Raw genomic sequence first — 8781 nt, 5'->3', positions numbered from 1 at the left:
ACCCCTAAGAATTTCATCATAGCTCTTTTGTTGGTTAAGTTTGAATCCTCTTAGCGTACCTTGTTTTCATGATATCTAAGTGTAATACTCCGTATTTATGAGTCTTTGGGTACTCTATCGAGTAGGCCTTACTCTGTCGAGTAAGGGTAAGTTGCGTTTTGGAATAGTTTCTGACCTGTTGGGTACTCGATCGAGTAGCTGGGGTACTCGATCGAGTAAGGGGGGTACTCGATCGAGTACCTTGGGTACTCGATCGAGTGTCCGGTTTTACGGGGAGTTTTCTCGGGTTTTGTTAATTATGCGATTAAGGTATTTAAACATATTCGTCATTGTTTTAATTCACTTTTACAAAACCTAAAACCCTGTTTAAGAGAGAAAGCAGCCACTTCATCTTCCTAATCGCATTCTTAGCAATTCCCGGAGTTCAGACGGTCGGTTCTTGTCGTTTTTCGTGTCGTTGAGTTCCCTGCGTCGAGGGTAAGCTTTTAATATAATTTTTATAATATTTTGTTAAGTTTGGTTAAACCCTAATTTAGGAATTGGGGGTTTTGGTGTGTAGTTTGTGATGTGTAGTCTTTATGTGCTGTATGATAGGAGGAGAATTCGTAGAGGAGCCGTTTTGATACAAATTGTAGATACCGTCTGCGTGTTGTGCTTTCCAGGTAGGATTTCCTACTCAGTATTAGTCCCATAATGGGATATTGGTGATGTGCTGTAGTTAGTTGTTTGATATGATGATTGTGATTGTGATTGTGATTGTGATTGGTTGTCTATGGCTCTCGAGATGCGTTCTCGGCTGAGTGGGGTCACTTGCGGGAGTGACTTCACGCCCTAGTTTCGCCCTTCGTAGAACCCGCCACGGGAGGGGATGTGCACATTAATGGGACAGGGTTATCGCTCGGTATGATGAGCGGGACTTAGGTGGGAACGGCTGCGGTCCCCCACTGGCAGGGGTGGTCCAGTGGACAGTCAATGATTGAGATGATTGGAATTGGTTGGTTGTGTGTGTGTGTGACAGTTATTCTGTCTGTTTATCTTATTGTTGATATATGTATTGAATTGTGTGATTAGTACTGACCCCGTTTAAATGTTTTAAAAACTGTGGTGATCCATTCGGGGTGGTGAGCGGTTATTGAGCGGTGTGATATGACGCGTATGGGATAGCCGGGATGAGTCATCACGTGGCGGTTAGAAGTCTTCCGTCGTGTCGGGCGAAGTCTAGTAGCTTTGATAGTTTTAGCCGTAGACCGTATGAGAACCTTGTAATTCCTTTTATTAGTTTTGGTTTGAACATGTAATCACTTAATCTATAATTACTTTAAAAGTACGTTTCTTTATTGTCTTATGATATTCAGTACCTCGGGCAACCGAGATGGTAGTATCCTTATACCTGAGTGGTCCTGGTAAGGCACTTGGAGTATGGGGTGTTACAAATGGTATCAGAGCGACGATTTTGGAACCTGTAACAAATGAACATAATGAACATAGGGAGTCTAATAAAATGAACCTGGTGTATGTGTAATGGGAGCCCCGGCTGATGATAGGTTTTGGGTGAGTAGGCGCCCTCACTTCAAAATCTTGGCCCCATGATACTTAAGCCAGTCACATGGTATGGGAACGTGGAGTCCGTGTGTATATGTGCGACGTGTATGTTAATTGTGCTGTATATGGTTTGTTGAAAGCATGTTGCATGATAGTTGGTTGACATGTTGGTTGGAATCGTCGGAAAAGTATATGAGAATGATGAATGATATGGTAGAAAAAGAAAGTAGTTCGTATATGATGATGTGTGATGAAGTGGATTTGTAATGTTGTTGTATTAGCAACATGGAAATAGGATTTGTAGTGTATGGGTGTGGTTTGTGTTATGAAAAGTTATGAAAATTTAAAACATGCGGGTAATACATGATTGAAAGTTGAATGTTATATGAGCATGATAGATGGTAATGTTTGACTTTTGGTAAGTAGTAACATGAAGAATAGAGGTTCAATGATATGTGTTTTATATAACGAATTGGATGAAAAGCATGATGGTTGTTTATAACGTGGCACTTGATAACACGAAGTAGATTATTTTGTTAATTGTATGAGGAGTCGCGCAGATTTGAATGCGTAGTTGTAATCATAAAGTTGAAATAATAATGAATGCATAGTACGTTAGGGTATGTGAGATAACATTATTCGGGTAGTATTCCCGAGTCTGCATGACTCGATCGAGTGGGTTTGATGCGATCGAGTGGGTACTTGTCGTTATTTTGACCAGAATCGTGTTTTTGGGCACTCGATCGAGTACCTCGGGCACTCGATCGAGTATGGGGTCACTCGATCGAGTAGCCGGGCTACTCGGTCGATTAAGTCGAGATCGAAGGTCTGTTTGGGTTAAGAGTCGGGGCACTCGATCGAGCATGTTGGGCACTCGATCGAGTAGCCTCAACTCGATCGAGTAGGTTACGTACTCGATCGAGTGGGGTCTGTCTTGGTCATATCGTATTTCGGTCATATGTTTGTCTTTTGACATTCGTTGCATATTATGTTTAATTCAAAGGTGTTGTATTACTTCTTTATGCATTGTTTTACGTATGTGTTGGTCCTGAAGCATAAGTTACCCAATCTTATGATGTAAAGAGTGGCACTATGATGAGTATGAGTTCGGTGGGGAGGACATGAGTTATATGTGATTATGATAGATGGTGGAAAAAGAAAAGGAAGATTGGTATAGTTTATTGAGGCATGGCTCACGTTTTGCGAGACGGGATGAGTGATATGATTGTGTGTTGAGTAATGTAAAAATAAGTGAATATAGACAAGGGATGATGTGAGTATAATGAACGTGAGAATGAAAAGATTGAAAGTAAGAATGTGGAAAGTGGCGGCTTGAGATGTGTAAAGAGTTAAGGAGGGAAATGGTTAGGAGTCGTGTGGGTTATGGATTTATGTAGTGAAAGTTCGTTTAAAGGGGTTGAGAAGAGTAATATATAGTGAACTTTGTGGAGACATGTCGCGAGGTGTATTTGTAGACAGTGAGTGAGTTTGGGAGGTTTGGTTTATTAAAAGATGAAACTACTGTGTGATTTCCTTGGGTAATTAACGGTATTAAATGAATTCTGATTTCTAGAGATGTAAAAAGGGGGATGCAATTGTTTGAACATTAAACGTTGGTTCTATGGATAGATTAGTGGCAAGTATGAGTGATAGCATAATAAGAGAAGATCCATGGTAAGAAAGAGTGAGATGATGTCGGTAGAAAATAATGGAATTAAGTTTTGGAGCAACGAAGGGGTAACCAGATTTCTAAAGAGTTAGCTAGAAGGAATAAGGAGTTGAACTATTAATTGGTATTATTGAGTGTAAAGAGAAAAGAAGGATAAAAGTAAGCTGAGGAAAATGTTCACCGGAGCTATGTGATATAAAGATAAGAAGTCATCGAAATATGTGATGGTATCACGAGGATGTTAGCTAAAGGTTATATAGGAGTTTCAGGGCAACATGATTGGTAATGAGTTTCGAGGAATTAAGGGAGTAAGAAGTTGGTGGAGTCACTACTACAAAATTAATCTATTGCAATATTTGGACCGTAACACTTCTGTTTTTTGTTGCATTTTACAATAGAATAATCAGTTGTGCAACACTTTGAATAAAAATGTTGCATAAAGTAATATAATGCATCACTTCTATAGAAGTGTTGCTTATTATGATACCAAATGCAACATTTGATACTTAGTGTTGCCCTATTTTCTAAATTATTTTTACCAAGGAGGTTAATTATTAGAGTAATGAAAATTCGGCAGGCAACCAAAGCGAAACTTTCGAGAACACATTCACCCCCCCAGCCCTAATTAAAAAAAAAAAAAAAAAAACTTCAGAATCCCTTTCTTCTTCAACAGGCCATCTCGTCCTTTCATCTTCTTTGTCTACATACGGACCGTCTTCATTCTTCGCTGTCATTCATAGCAAGCACAACGTACAACTGATCTCTATTCAACTATTTTTCAGGTAAACAATTGATTTGCGAACTTTTTATTTGATTGCTGCCCAAATTCAAGTTAATTGATTGCTGCCCAAATGAAACCGGAGGAACATGTTGGAATAGAAATACTTTTTTATTTATTATCATGTATAAATAATGAATACTTTGTATTACTACTAATGATGATTAGATGCTGATAGGTGGTCTTTGAAAGGTTGTTTCTCTTCGAGTAATTTTCAATTGAAATACTATATGTGAAAATTCTTCCATTTGGTGCGGAGTTGTGAACTTATTCAACTAGATGTATGTATTCCAATATTTATAGGAATCTATATATGTACGTGATAGGTAAAACTGAATTGATGAGCTAGGCATATTTGCAACCAAAAATATCTGCAGGATGATATACGCACATTTACAGTAGAATCCATCATACTGAGGTCTACTTTCTTATGAATTTGATTAGACCACCACATGTTTGTTTGTTTGCATATAGAAGTTCACCATAAGTTATTAGCTAGATATTTGTTTGTTTTTTTGATTTAATTGACTTTAGAGTGGGTATAACTGTTTCTCAATTAGATGTTTATTGCTTTCTTTGTTCTATTAATGAATTTTCCATGTAGGTTTGAGTTTAGCTTACTGCAAGAGGCATTCTCATACATCTAGCTAAATAATGAGAGAAATGTTTTCAAAGATATATCATGTTAAACCCTGTTATTAAGGACTAATGCCTTTGTTATGCTAATTGCCAGTTTGTTTTTATGTTGTACATACTGATTCCGGTAGTTAGCAGTAAGAACGTTAATTCGAACTATTTGCCAGATTAACAACTATTTTCTCTGGTCATTATCCATTTGGTGACGGGTCTGGTCCTATGCCACAGTGTGCCTGTGTGAGTGACTGACTGTGCATTGGTCTATCACTTGTAAAAGATGGTCTCATGTTAATATCAAGTATGTCGATTTCACTTCACGAAAAAGTTTCTTCATGTGCTAGTTAACGACTTAACGAGAAAATCTTAGTCCAAGGGTGAAGACAAGACTCTTATACGCCGAATGTTATATATTATCTGATGTGTTTTACTACCCTTATTCCACCTCTTACTAACAAGAAAAAAGCTTTAGTTTGAAAATATATACTCTATTTGCGGGATACAAGTACTTGGAAGTTGGAAGGATAAGAAGAAAAAGAGCTTATTGTTTAAGGCTTAATCAAAAGACTGAACTTATGTCTCTTATTTTGCAAATTTGACATTGCAGCTGTCTTTGAGCATTTTGCTGGATAGTGACTTATCTTATCAACTAAGGATTAGGTGACAAAAGAATAAAGCTAAGCAACTTGTGAGTGTAATTAACCAGCCTTAATCATTCAGTATTGCTCTTGCAAAATATTTACGGAGTATAAGATATTACCTTGTTTATATTTTCTTTCCCAGGCTTGAAATGGGTAAGGCAGGGAATCAGGATGCCGTCAATGAGTATGAAAGAGTTCGAATGAAAGAATTCCACATAACGAGACAAAGCTACAATAGTGACCAAAATATGCCATAAAATATGACTATGGCAGACTTCATCCAACATAAAAAAACAGCAACAAAAAGGAAAAAAAGTGGTCAATAACCATCCTACATCATCACCACATTTTGAACCTGGTACTCATAATGGAAGCATGAGTTGTAGGAAGCTGAATTTTCAGGGTGTCCCTCGATCTCTAGAGGAAGATTTGTACGCCAGATCCCTAGGTGTTAATCAATACTTATCTAAGAGGTACGATATTAAATCCCCTTACTTATCTAAGAGGTCCCTCGATCTCTTGAGGCTCGAATATTGTTTAGCTGAATTCTATGAAATTAAGAAAAAAGAAACTGTTGAAAGTTTTAGTAATAGGCAGTAATTAACTTGTTTCAAAGCACTCCCTTTTATCGATTAACTTGTCAATTGTTACCTACCTATTTCATCTCACTTATTTTCCTTTTATGGCAGATCTGTGCTTTAGCGTGCCCAACTATTCTTGTTGGATGGATCACTCAAAGTGCAAGGTACAAACATTTCACACTTTATTCATTCAAAATTTCCAATTTGAGTACATTAATCTTGGTAACCCCCTTCCTTAACTGTATCTATGTTAATTCTGAAAATGCAAACTTCGCTGAAGTACTTCATGGATTAAAGTTGTTTTAGAGTCTCCTTAAATAAGTTCTCCAAATATTAGTGGACGTCTTTTGAGCATCGTCTTTCCTCCCTTATAGCTGACATTACTGATTTTTTTGTCATTTTGGATGATGGAATTGGATTTCGGAGCGGGTAGTGGTCAAACTGTTTCAATTTTATGATTAATTTTTGCTTCTCTCCCCATATCTGCTGTAAAGGTTATACCATACCCGTCACTGTTTCCCCCCAAGTGACTTTATTGTTTCTTTTACTCAATTCAGTTTCTAAGATAAAAGAGTATTATAAGAATTTCACATTTTTTTTATTTCTGAACACTTGCGTAATCCATTTTTGTTGTTTCTTCGAATAAATTTAACTCTGATTGAATTAAAAGAAGACTGGTAGAAACTGGTAGAAATGCGAAAGATGATGTTTGTGTATGATGTATGTAGGCGGTTGAGAATATTAATCATCTTTTTTTTTTCAGCTATATATAGTATGACGTGTTTAGCTTTGGCCAATGACTTTAGAAGGTCATGTTCTTCTACTTGTGCTCCGTGGACTAGGGTAAAAGAAAGAACATATCTATATTAAAAGGAGAGTTATCACTACAATTGTGATGGTTTTGGTCTTCTGAAGACGAATGGAGGATGGTGAGCTTGTTGGGCAGGCCATGGATGTTCAATATGCGGATTAAGCTCAAATTTAAGTCGCACCTTAGACTATTCACTTTTAAAGGCTGCAAGTTGTAATATGTTAGTTTAAATATTACAATCTTCTTAATAAAAGTGTATTTATGTCTCCTTTTTAATGAAATTATTGGCCTCTTATAAAAGCGTTGCATTGTCGTTAGAAAAATGTTGCATAATCGATATAAAAAGTGTTGCATCTATTTGGTAAAAGTGTTGCTTTATATAATGACAAAAATGTTACAAATGGTAAATAAAGTGTTGCTATTTAAAGAACAAACATGTTGCACTTGAGTGTACAAATGTTGCTATTTAAACAACAAAAGTGTTGCAATTGTTTGTAAAAGTGTTGCCTTTTAAACAACTCAAGTGTTGCAATTGCTTATAGAAGTGTTGCTGGAAAAAAAGTGTTGCATACTAATAGACAGTGCAACACTTTGTTAAAGTGTTGCTTTTGAGGATAAAGTGTTGCAATAAGTGTTGCATTGAGCTATTGCAACGGAGCTTTAGGCAGCACTTGTAGAAGTGTTGCATAATGTATAAGGCAACATTTCTAAGACATATTGCAACATTTTCGTGGTGTTGCTATAGCTTTATTTTGTAGTAGTGAGTATTGGCACGATACGAGATATTTGGTGGAGAGTTGGATGACAATACAAATAAGATAGCATTGGGAATAATGTTGAGGTAATTTTGTGGATGGGTTTGATGTTCGTTATTTGCAATGTTAACCAAAAATGGTAGAAAAACCATGTTATTTTGATATGAGTGTAAGAGATTTGATATACGAGCAGCGGTGGCATTGTGGTGTTATCACTAATGGCTAAGAGTGATGGAATATTAGAAAGGTAACAATTCTAAAGAGGTTGATTTGGTAGGGACCTGATTGTTGTGTATGATTGTGAGAGGGTATAAGATGTGGTTAGATGAGGCGGACGCTATTAGTTGAATAGTGAAGGTATGGTTATATTTGGCAGGCAGTGATGGTTGTGCGAATGGGGGAATATGGTATGAGGGGCATATGAGTTAAACTCGGGCGGCAGGTAACCTTTTTCGAGTGGTAACTTACGTGGTCAGGATTGACTACTTGGTTGTGATTACGGGTCTATGATATGTGTAAATGTTTGTGTGAGGTTCTGACCTCACAAGAAGTGGTATGGTGTGATAATTATAAAGTTGTTTTATGAATGTTCTGTAATATATATGTTGGGCACGGTAATTTAATTGAATGATATCCAAAAAGGTAATAACTTGATTGATTTGACATAGCTAGTTATAATTTTATGTGTATTGATAACACATGTGTATTCCGGGAAATGGTAGAGATGATGTTCATGAGATGCTTATCTGTTTATCCATATAATATGTTGCGTGGTGATTTAATAAGGTGGATTTAAGTAAATTTTTCTTGTCGAGAAGTTATCTTTGAGTCGGTATTTATGGGAATTGTATGCAATTGTGATGTCTATCGGTGTGGTTGTGGTGCCTCGGGTGGTGATCCGGGCACGGTACATAATCTTTGTGATGCGGGTATTTTCGCACTACGGTGTGTCTGTTGGTGGCGGTGTTGTGATGCCGTCACCGGTTGTGGTGGAGTAGGCGGGATGATTATGATTCGAGTTTCAAAGTACATACCATTATACATAGATTGTTGTTTTGTTTGATGTTGCTCTCTGCGAGTTTCAGTTTGTGCTGATAGACAGTTGTCTTGCTTATTCATGTTTTCTTTACCAGGTTAAGTTGGGAATGAGGTAGAGTATGATGTGAAATAGAGTTGTATATGTTTCGTTGTTGTCATGGGATAGTGATAATCTGTTGATGAGACACGGTTGTGAGAGGTTGTTACGGTAATTTTGATCTTGTTTGCAGATGAGACATCGGTAGACATGGTAATGGGAAAGGATTCGTGGAACATGTGTTGTAATGAGCTGAAAGCGGCAGGTAGTTCATAATCTTTTGTTGAGACAGTGAG

At 37.2% G+C, this 8781-nt stretch overlaps 1 long non-coding RNA gene across 2 annotated transcripts; it reads left to right on the top strand.

The window, feature by feature from the left end:
* The first annotated feature begins 3849 nt into the window (after positions 1-3849).
* On the top strand, positions 3850-7382 carry LOC141621413 (uncharacterized). Of its 2 annotated transcripts, XR_012532306.1 has the most exons (5): positions 3850-3993; positions 5230-5310; positions 5406-5736; positions 5953-6008; positions 6608-7382. It is a non-coding gene; the product is annotated as an uncharacterized LOC141621413 (long non-coding RNA). The 2 variants fall into 2 exon arrangements; XR_012532307.1 differs by lacking the exon at positions 5230-5310.
* Positions 7383-8781: the final 1399 nt, after the last annotated feature.

Source organism: Silene latifolia, chromosome X (assembly GCF_048544455.1).
Source record: "Silene latifolia isolate original U9 population chromosome X, ASM4854445v1, whole genome shotgun sequence".
NCBI classification, from domain to species: Eukaryota; Viridiplantae; Streptophyta; class Magnoliopsida; order Caryophyllales; family Caryophyllaceae; genus Silene; species Silene latifolia.
This window is presented reverse-complemented; position numbering and strand designations above follow the sequence as displayed.